The sequence below is a fragment of the Rhinolophus hipposideros genome, assembly GCF_964194185.1.
Source record: "Rhinolophus hipposideros genome assembly, chromosome: 9".
Taxonomy (NCBI): Eukaryota; Metazoa; Chordata; class Mammalia; order Chiroptera; family Rhinolophidae; genus Rhinolophus; species Rhinolophus hipposideros.
The window spans coordinates 42,659,032-42,669,489 of NC_138055.1; the positions used below are offsets into that span (position 1 = coordinate 42,659,032).

At 42.1% G+C, this 10,458-nt stretch overlaps 2 pseudogenes across 2 annotated transcripts; both read right to left on the reverse strand.

The window, feature by feature from the left end:
- Positions 1–2,678: 2,678 nt before the first annotated feature.
- LOC308501867 (rho GTPase-activating protein 20-like) lies at positions 2,679–8,921 on the reverse strand (annotated as a pseudogene). Its single transcript has 2 exons — positions 7,266–8,921; positions 2,679–4,444 (listed from the first exon to the last, which is right to left on the reverse strand). The product of its transcript is annotated as a rho GTPase-activating protein 20-like (transcript).
- Positions 4,722–6,633, reverse strand: LOC308502555 (NIF3-like protein 1; annotated as a pseudogene). Its single transcript has 3 exons — positions 6,350–6,633; positions 4,973–5,685; positions 4,722–4,833 (listed from the first exon to the last, which is right to left on the reverse strand). The product of its transcript is annotated as an NIF3-like protein 1 (transcript).
- Positions 8,922–10,458: the final 1,537 nt, after the last annotated feature.

A 10,458-nucleotide genomic window follows, 5' to 3' on the forward strand; every position in this document is an offset into this window, starting at 1 on the left:
TTTGGCTCAGATGGTACTATGTAACCTTGAATTATGCGATTCTAAATCCCTCAATTATATAAAAAGTAATAATATCAACAAAAAGTCTTAAATTTTTTCTAAAGGAGTAGAATGAAACTTTCAGCAAAACATCAATTTTCCTCTTTAGATTTTTTTCCTTCTTTCTTTCTCCCTTTCGTTCTTCCTTTCTTGTCTTCCTTCCTTCCTTCTTTCCTTCCTTCCTTCCTTCCTTCCTTCCTTCCTTCCTTCCTTCCTTCCTTCCTTCCTTCCTTCCTTCCTTCCTTCCTTCCTTTCTTCTATGCAGAATGGTATTTGATTTAATAGAAAGCATGGAGTTCATATATAACCATTGAAAACTAGTGCCTTGAAAACCAAACAACTTTAAAAGTTAGCAGCAGTTTCTGCACGTACAAAAATACACATTTATTACATAACAGATGATAGTTAAATTTGTCAAAATATAGTATACAAACTGAAAGCATTTTAGATAAAGCATCAGTCTAATATATTATAGATTAACAGAGTATAATAAAATGGCATGTACTCTGTCTTCGAATCATACAATATAATACTTTACAGCAATATTAACAAACTATTTCCCTTAAGTATTACAGGAGACCCAAGGAAACAGAGTAGGAATGGTTATTAAGAACCTCAGCATCTGTTTTCTTCTGTGCTTCAAATTGGGTGGGTGATTTTCTACTCATCAATATGAAAAAAGAAAGAGAGAGAGAGAGAGAGAGAGAGAGAGAGAGAGAGAGAGAGAGAGAGAGAGAGAGAGCTAGAATTATTACTTTGTTAAGTAGAGAAGAAATTTCTTGCAAAAAGACACTCCAAGCCATAGGACCTTCATTCATATCTTGCAGTTCTGACAGTAGTATTGCCCAAAAGGTAAGGGGAATCCCTGTTGCCTTTACATATTATACCAAAAAGATGCATATGGACACTTTATAGGAGTGGTTGGTTACAAGGTGAAATCTGCTTCACATCTATGACTGAGATGGCCAGTGTCATGAAGGAGTTCTTTGGACTCAGAGTTCTAAAAGCTAAATAGACTGCTTAGGGCAAACAGGGCCATGTACCCTAGAGGTGGGTAGGTTATACGGTTAATACTGAAATGATTTCTTATATCTTACAGAAAACATTGTTCTTTTTTATAACTGAAAAATGTAACCTTTAGAACAACAGGGAAAGATATTGGACATGAAAGTTTCCTGGTGGCTCAGAACAATAATTTGAAATAAGCTAGTTTGCGGGAGAGAAGTCCATCTGATGGTGGACTAGAGAGACCCAATGGGTTCTAAGCAACTTCTTATAAGTAGTTAAAATGAAGGAAGATGCACATTCATTCCTGATTCTACCCCTTCGCACTGGCTGGCAAGGCCTAATAATCCATGGAGTTAATCCAGGAGATATACCAGTATAATTTTTCAGGCAAGAGAGAGGAGACATGTCCGTGGATATGAAATAAATTAATGGGGCTAAAAACCATCTGTAAACCAAGAATGATTTGGAACAAAAATATGTTAAAAACCTTGGGAGATAAGGAAATCTAAAGCCAATGACTGTCTGAGAAGAAGGCCTGCCAGTGACTTTGATGGGTGTTCCACTTTGTAACTCTATAACCTCTAAATTGCTCTCGCCACTGCCAATCGATAATCAGAAAAAACGATGATTTATCAATAATCTTTTCTGGCTGACTACTGTAAGAGGCAAGTCTGCAGAAAACCATTTCGGCAAAGAGGAGCCAGGCTTGGATCACATGTTGGCAATAGCATTTGTTTAATAGAGAAGGACGGTTGCAATCTTCCTCCACATTCAGGTAGCAAATGCTGTGAGATGGTCTCCTTCTAATGGGAAAATCTGCCTCTCTGGAGAAGGTTCCTAGCACAGGTGCCTTTGGAAAGGACACTGAGATAAGCAACCATTTCCTTTTTTTTCTTCACAGCTCTGTTTTCTGGAGCCTTTGCAGAGCAATGCAACACTAATAAGAAAAACAAATCAACCAACACAACCCACAAAAAAAACGATATTATGGTACTCATGGCTCTTGAATCACTCTATAGCTTTTTTCCAGTCCAGTGGCATCAAAGGGCTGGTTTCTGGAATGATCCTGTGAGGGAATGTGACTGTAAGAAGTCACAGAAATGGCCACTGGCTTGGCTTCAGAGAAATGCTTCACATGACTTTTTTCGTTACCGGGCATGCTTTTCTTCCTAATGCTTTGATAAGTGACATTTTTTTGTCTACTTATTAAAAACATTTCATGACATGTAAATGGTTTCTCTTCACCCTTCTCCCCTCTCCACAGTCCTTATTCTTCACTTATGATGTCCTGGCCTTCTCAGAATACTAATCTTATGTAAGTCATGTTTTATCTACAGAAGGTGCTTTGTCTAATCCTCTGCTCTAACCCTCTAAAAACATACGACAGGACCAGTCCCAGGCTCTACATAAGGAAAAGCCTCCCAAACACTTAAGTGATGAAATGTTTTAGTCTAAACTGTTTGCCAAATGGTCTCAACAAAGAGAATCCTTTTGTTGTCCTAAATATTAGCGATGATTATCTTCATGCTACCCATCCCAGATATTTTATACAAAGGGGTCATAATAATTCTTGTCTTTATGTCATGATTAGCCCAGTTTCTGTTCTTGGAGACATCAGATTCTTCTTGTGGTTAAGCGTCTTTGGGTGCATGTCGGTCCCCAACATCACACACTACTGTAGGCCCTGAGTCTGGGTTGGACATGTGATCCACAGTCAAAGGGCTGGGTGAGGATGTCACATGAGGCAGAGTACCGGGAGAGTACTGCCCACTGTTCTCTCCTTCCTCATGTGACTTCGTACAAAGCTTGAGTCTGTCTTCCACTAGGCTGAAAGGAGAGCTACAGTGCTTCTCTGAGTTTTGGCTGGGATAAAAGCCATGCCACTGCACTGTGTGCACAGATCCAAGTATTTCAGCTGCCCTTGGGGGCACTTCTTTCTGTTTCTCTTGCAGTGAGTTGGCTTCTGCAACACTGGAAGCGAGTGGGGGTGGCTCCATGGGTCCTTTCAGGGAACTGATTTTCTTTTCCTTTGGTTGGGGTGCCCTTGCTTTGTTTTGGAGGGACCCATTTTTCAAACTGGCCACACCATTTCTCAACCACGTACTGGGGTTACAGAGGGCATTTGTGAATGCCACTTTATGGTGTCCTTTTTTTTTGTATAAGACTGGTAGCTGCTGGCCTGCCCAGATAAGGGACGAGACAGTCCAGAAATGAGGCTGGAACTATAAAAGTCAGAAGAAAGTTCTTCCTGGTTTTCTTTGAGCCTGAAAAGTGCAATCTATTGGACAGAAAGTTTCAGCGGGTATAAACACGGAGTGTTCAAAAATCTGAAAAAAAAGCAGTGTGTTGGGAGCTCCCTGATGAGCCAGATGGGTAAGTCCCTGGGGAGGACATGCTGGAATAGCTCATCCCGGGGCAAATGTTTAATCTTGAGGGTGAAAACTTATCAGTGTTTGGGTTTGTGGCACTGCTTTTGCCCACCCCGATCCCCAGGACCAAATTCTGATTAATAAGCTTCTGCCTCTCCATTTGCAAAGACTTGTGCCACTTGAGATAACCCTCCTCTCCATGCAAGTAGCCGGCTTCATAGCTGACTTTATGTTGCTTCTTTGAATAATCCCCGTCCCACCCGAGGTAGCTCAGTCTGCAGCGCTGGTCATCCGTGCTGGGCTGGGCTCTGGGCAGCAACGGTGCCTCCTGGAGCTCGCGACGGCCTCATCTCTGTGTGGCAGGGAGTAGCCTGATGTACCTGAATCAAAAGGCTGCTTCCTGGGATGATCATGTGAGGACATGGGACTGTAACATGCCACAGAAATGGCCAGTGGCTTGGATTTAGGGAAAAGTTTTCCATGATTTCCTTTATTACTAGACAAGCTTTTTTTTCTCAACATTTTTATTAGTGGGATTTTTCTTGATATCAGTGCTTGGACTAAACTCTGCTTAAAACACGTCTTGCCCTCTTCCTCTAGGGGTTGATTGTGCTTCAGATAGTCCTCATCTTTTCATCAGAGAATTCTATCACAGTGGGACTTGTGCAGCTTTTCCTGGTAAAACTCCCTGAGATAGGAAAGCTTTGAGTCTAGGTAGTCGGTACTGGGCTCTATGCAGCGGCAGTGTTATGTCAGGCTTTTTGGAGTATCTGAGGCAGCTGTGGACAGGTAATGGGGTGTGCTCATGCCACCTGGGGCCCTGGCAGGGTCCTGCACTGTGGCCTTTCTGTATGATACTGCAACAGTCACCAGCTTGGAGGCCACAGGCCGTCCTTTTGAATGTCTTCATGTTTAGAACAGTCTAAGTCAAAGTTGCTCAGGGTTAAAAGACTTCCCACCTTAGCCTGGTGAAGGTCAAGGTCACTGAAGGTTAAGACAGAGACCTCTGTCACCAACCATATCTGGGTCTGCAGGTGATTGACAGGACACAGCGGCCAGGACCTTGAGGGTGCCGTGATGCACCATCTGCTTTGTGGGGGCCTCTGCCAGCCATGCTGCAGGGTGAGAACAGGTGGGGATAAGAGTTCTGAAGGGGTGAGGGTGGTCTGGGGAGGCCATGACTGCAGGCTCAAGAGGCATTTGGCACCAGCCTGGGGAGAGTTATAGATGCCCAGTTGAAGAGTGTGGGCTTTGACTTACCAGTAATAACTTTTAGCTTTTTGTTATGTTCGCAAAGGATGACATTTATTCCTTGTGAATTCGCAGCCAAAATATCAAGATGGGACATCTCACCTGTGAGGTAAATGTCGGCCTCTGCTCCCCCCCAGTCCAGTGCTCCCAGAACCAATACACAAGGCTACAGATTTGACTTGGAACTCTAAGGTCCTCTCTACCCCAAGAGGAGGGCGAACATGAGATAGTTTCAGGTGCCTTTTGATTCACTCAACCATGATTGCCAAGGAGACAGATTCATCCAGTGTGTATCACCATCCCATTCCAGAACGTGGAAGCAGAGCCTTCTCCAGTGACAGAATTTCCGTTCTTCTGATCAAGTTGTTTGTTCTGGAAAAGAAAAGCTACCACCTGAATCAAAGCCTGCTGACTACCATTCAAACTGCTCGTGTTTGTCCTTCATCATCAGTCTGAGCAGAAAAAGAAGTGACAGAAACATCTGAAATTCCTTTCACTGTAGATGTGGCTTTGTCCAGGTCTTGGGTACGGTTAATATTAAATTCTACTCCATGTGTTACCTCCATCAGGTAGTTGGGCACTTTGGAAGGATGTATGGACCCTGAGGTGCAAACTCCAAGCCCTTTAGCCAACGAGCTGTTGACTCCCTGGGGTACTGTAATTCACAGCGTCATAGGCTGTGTGAGGTGAGAAGAATGACTCTGTTCTCCAGAGCCTGAGTCACCAGGTGCTCCTTCCAGGTGTTCCAGGTTATGTGCTTCCCAGGTTGGAAAATAGGCAGATGGTAGGAGAGAACAAGATCAGCCTTCTTTGCAGCACCTCCTCCATCACTCTCTCGGTCACGTCATTGGTCAGAAAGAGTGTGTTTACTTGGTTCCAGCAGTAATCCGACATTGTCTCATCTCTCAGTAAATGACAGGGATGCAAAATCATTCAAAGAGGAAAGGACAGCCTTCAGATCCATGAAGGCACAGGAAGAATCGCAGGCAGGGAATGAACAAGTCGGCCCGTCGTGGGGCTAGGAGTACATGAGATGACTGAGTATCTATGTTCAAATACTGGCTCTCCACTTACAGCACATGGTATCTTAGGTAAGTCATGTGAACCTCTCTGAGCTTGTTTCCTCATCTACAAAATGGAAATACTATAACCTTCTTCCCAGGCCATCTCTTAGACCTCTCGCTGCAGCATCTCGATAGCAGCCACAACCTGCAGGAAACACGGCCTACAGCAAAGTCTTTAGCTAGACCTGCCGGGATTTAAATCACGGAAAATTCACCAGTCCTGGGAACACCATATGAGCACTGTTGAACGATGTCTTCTTTTGTAGCAGAATGCAGATCAAATTGGAGGGGGTGAGTTGAGAGGATGCGCAAGCCAGGTGGGAAGTTGGAACGAAACACTGTGAATTACAGCTGGGTGTTGGGAAGGGAGAGGAGCACATAGGACTGAGTGTTGGGCCCTGGAGGGGAGAGGAGGAAATAGAGTACAGAGGGCTTGATGGCATCACAGACTGAAGGAGGAAGGCTAAGCAAGCCTGCAAAAGCAGCTTAGTATAGGGAAAGCAGACATGTTTTAGATAAGGTGAGTTAGTCCAATGCGGGTAATGAAGACTTGCGGCTGGAAAGGCCCATCTGGGAGGGAACCTGTTGCAACTCCACAAGGGGGAAGCAAACCATTACCTTGAACCTTCCTGATATAGGAAGAGAGCTGTTACAATTCCTGGCAGTTTTAAGTCAAAGCTGTTTCTACTGTTGAGACAAAATTGGCGTCCTTTAACTTGCTCCCACTGGTCCAGATTTAACTCTGCATAATCAGTTTTCAAAGCTTTCAAGACAGTTCCCTTCCGCACAGGCCTTCTGCCCGTAGACCAGCATTTCCTTTTCCTGGTATGTCTTCTCTGGTCATAAAACAAGGCACAGAATGGAAGGTGGTATTCTAGCTGTGGCTCGCCAGGGAAGGGCATAGGGCCTGTCTTACTTTTCCAGTTCTAGAACTTGCTATTCTCTACCCATAGCCTAGAATCTCTCTAGCTTTAGCTCACCACCCTGAGGCCCTATATTGTCCTTATAGTCAGGCAAAGCCCCAGTGTCTTCCTTAGTTAATGGCTGTTAAACCCTATCTCATCCAACCTCTGGGTTTTTTGTTTTGTTTTGTTTACTTCTTTCTAATAGAAAATTTCACTCATTCACAAAACTATGGAGAATGAAATAACTCATTTATCCCTCACCCAGTTCCAATAATTATCAATGCATAGTTAATTTTGCTACATTCTGGACCCCCAACACACCCCATCTATACTTTATTTTCTTAAAGCAAACTCCAGACATCATATCATGTCATCTTTAAATATTTCAGTATGTATCTCTAGGTAACACAAACTCTTTAAAAAAACCGAAACAAACAAATTAGAAAACACAGTACTATTATTACTCACAGCAGATAACAATAACTTTTCACATCATATATCCAGTCAGTGTTCATAAATATCCTCTTCTAGATGATTTGTTTAAATCAGATCCAAATACAATTCACAATTTGCAAATGATAAAAAAGAAAAATAAAAGACAGAGTCCATGACCAAGTTTATTTATTTACATGGAGCATAAACATCCTCACTCAGCTCATTTTGCAAGCTGTCATAGGAAGAATCATTCATTTGGAAGCAAGAGGAATCTGAGGCATTCTCTCTAGTATTACATCTCACTGACTCCTCTCCCAAAAGGGAAGTGATTTCTCCTCCAAATATCCTACAGGAATTTTCCGTCAGAAATTGAATAAGCAGAGAAAACTTTTTTGTCAAATTGTTTTCTAATTCTCTGCTGGAGGAAGTAGGAGGCCAAAGAATGATTGGAGTGGTACACACTGCTAAATTAAATGCAGTCATCTGATTGGATGAGGAATGTTGCTCGGTGTACTATAATGCTCCAAAAAGATCTTAGGAGAATAACATTGGCTCTTAGAAGCTGGTCTAACAGCCTTTGAATTGTATTTATTTTTCTCTTCATCATTTCCTTGATCCATTACACAGACCCATTGATCATGAAATCTGATGAAAAAATACTTCCTGGAATATTTCGTAGAAAGTCTTTTAAGACAGATGCTACCACACAAATAGACTCACAGTCTAGGTGTACTTCAACTCGGGAATTCAGTTTCTTTCAGCTCTCTGCAGGCGTTTTCATTGGCTGACTGTCTGAAGGTGCCTTTGGTGAGGGGTCCTTTTTGACTAAGAAAGCTAAGCATATCCGATATAGGTTTGGGTAGATTGTTGTTCTCACAAATATATGGCAGACACTCCAAAGAGCTGTCCTGGCAGAGGAGATGTTGGTGACATGGGCAAGCGATGCTGGCGAGTGCTAAAACCCATCAAAAGGCCCAGTTGATGATAGTTCTTATCCTTTTAAATATCTTCTGACCTGAGTCACTCAGTTGCTGGGCCACCACCAGGCGGCCAGTCTTCAGGATTAATTGGTGCTGCATCTTTCCGAGCTGCTGTTCCATGAGGAAGAGCTCTTGGAGGTTGGAAGGGCTGATGGGGCCCTTTGATACCAATGTCAGGAGTTCAGTATCTTGAAGGTGGCTCTTTTTACTTCCATATGGATATTCATGCCCAATAAGTAAGTACAATGCCTCTTTGCCAGAACTGAGCCAGAACTGGTAATCTCGCTCAGAGGCAGTCATCCCTAACATTGGTAGTGACATGTGGATAACTTCATTTGCTGTATCTGAATTCATTCCTGTTACAGTGTTAGAATAGGCACAATTCCCAGTGCCCTTGGTGAAGATTCTGAGGGGAATGCTCTTCAGATAGTCCTTCTTCTTCTCTAGATTGCTGTATCTCTGGAGGAGAGAGAGCCATTTGTCTTTCTGCTCTGGAGGACTAGAAGTGGCCACAAGTTGACTGTAGGCCAGCTCAGGACAGAGGATTTCATAGCACCACTGGGGCCTTCTCCCACTTCATCCACACAGCCTGCTGGCCACATCACTTCATTTCATTTCATTTCATTTTTTTCTCTGAAAGTTGTTATAAATGATTTTGGCCACAACAAACAGATCATTGAACAGGAAAAGATGCCGTTCCTGGGTCTGCAGGCCTTTTTTAGTAGGGTCCTATTGGAGCACACAAATAATGAGAGAAATGCACATGTCCACGCTAGCTGAAGGACTGTCCTTGGTTCTAGGCCACTTTTGTAGGGCTTTATCCAGGGTAAGAGATAGACCACTCCTCCTCCTTTCTGCTGCTGTTTTCATTTTTAGGCCTCTAGCCTACAGGGTTAAATCCCAGGGCAACCGGCTAGCGCTGTGTGGGGTGTGGGTGGGGGTGTGGAGGAGGTCAGGTGCTGCAAAGGCGACCATGCACGGCTCTGCTCAGCCTCCTCTTGGGATTTTTTTTTTTTTTTTTTTTACGATTTTATTAGGGAAGGGGAACAGAACTTTATTGGTGAACAGTGTGTGCTTCCGGGACTTTTCCAAGTCAAGTTGTTGTGCTTTCAATCTTGGTTGCAGGGGGCGCAGCCCACTATCCCTTGCAGGAATGGAGGAGTCGAATCGGCAACCTTGTGGTTGAGAGCCTGCACTCTAACCAACTGAGCCTCCGGTCCACCCCTCCTCTTGGGATTTTAAAAAATGGTTCATTACACACTGACCTTCTTAGTAGACAGATAATGTTTACATATATATATATATATATATATATATATATATGTAATGTTTCATATATGTATGCGGGTAATGTTATATATGTTTATGTAACGTCTTATATATATTATATATATATATATAATATATACATATATTATATATATATAATATATACATATATTATATATATATAATATATACATATATTATATATATAATATATGTATATATTATATATATAATATATACATATTATATATATATATATATATATATATATATATATATATATATATATATATATATATATAATAGCCTCCTTGTGGAGTCTACCTTTATTGAAATGATACATCTGTGTTCTAAATACTTTGGAGTCCCTTTCCTTGGAGTTATTTTCAGAATTTTGAAGTTACACATTACAAAAAAAAGAAAAAAAAAGTGTTGTTTCTGTATCATAGAACCACAGACTACCTATTGTTTTCCTGTGGTTCCTTCTTTTCCTATTTCACTTTTCTGAGCTCATTAAATGCTGAAGCCAGGGTCAAAGCATCTTCAGCAAAAGGCCTGGTGGAAGTAGACTCTGGAGCTTGACTGACGCCCGAGGCTGACAACTCTAACAGGAGTGAGTCTTTCTGCCTGCTTCCTCCGGTGTCATTAACTTAGTCCCTGGACCCAGTAAGAACCTATTATTTGTAAGATACAGAAAAACAACTGAAACTGAAGCGAAAACAAAATAAAACAAAAAGCAATTTATTGGGAGATCAAAGAGCTGTAATAATCTGAACTCTTCCAAGAATGTCAGTTACAACTAGCCCTCCAAATACCCAGCACCCCATTGCTGTTTCTTGTCTTGTTTCTCTTTGCCTGTTGACTTATTTTCTTCTGTTGCAGCCAGATTTCTCCACTGTCAGGAAGAATGACCAGCAGAAACATTCAGCTTAGCAATCGCAGAGGAAGGAAGTATTTGGACTGAGATTTCTTTCATCCATTACATTTGATTACTCTGGCTCCAGAGCTGGAAAAACTTATTACCATCATTAAATACAAATTATTGAATTTTACTGCATGCCAGATACTTTTCTATGAGCTCTCCATGCTTAACTAATTTAATCCTCACAGGAACTATAGGAGACAATCATATGAAGTA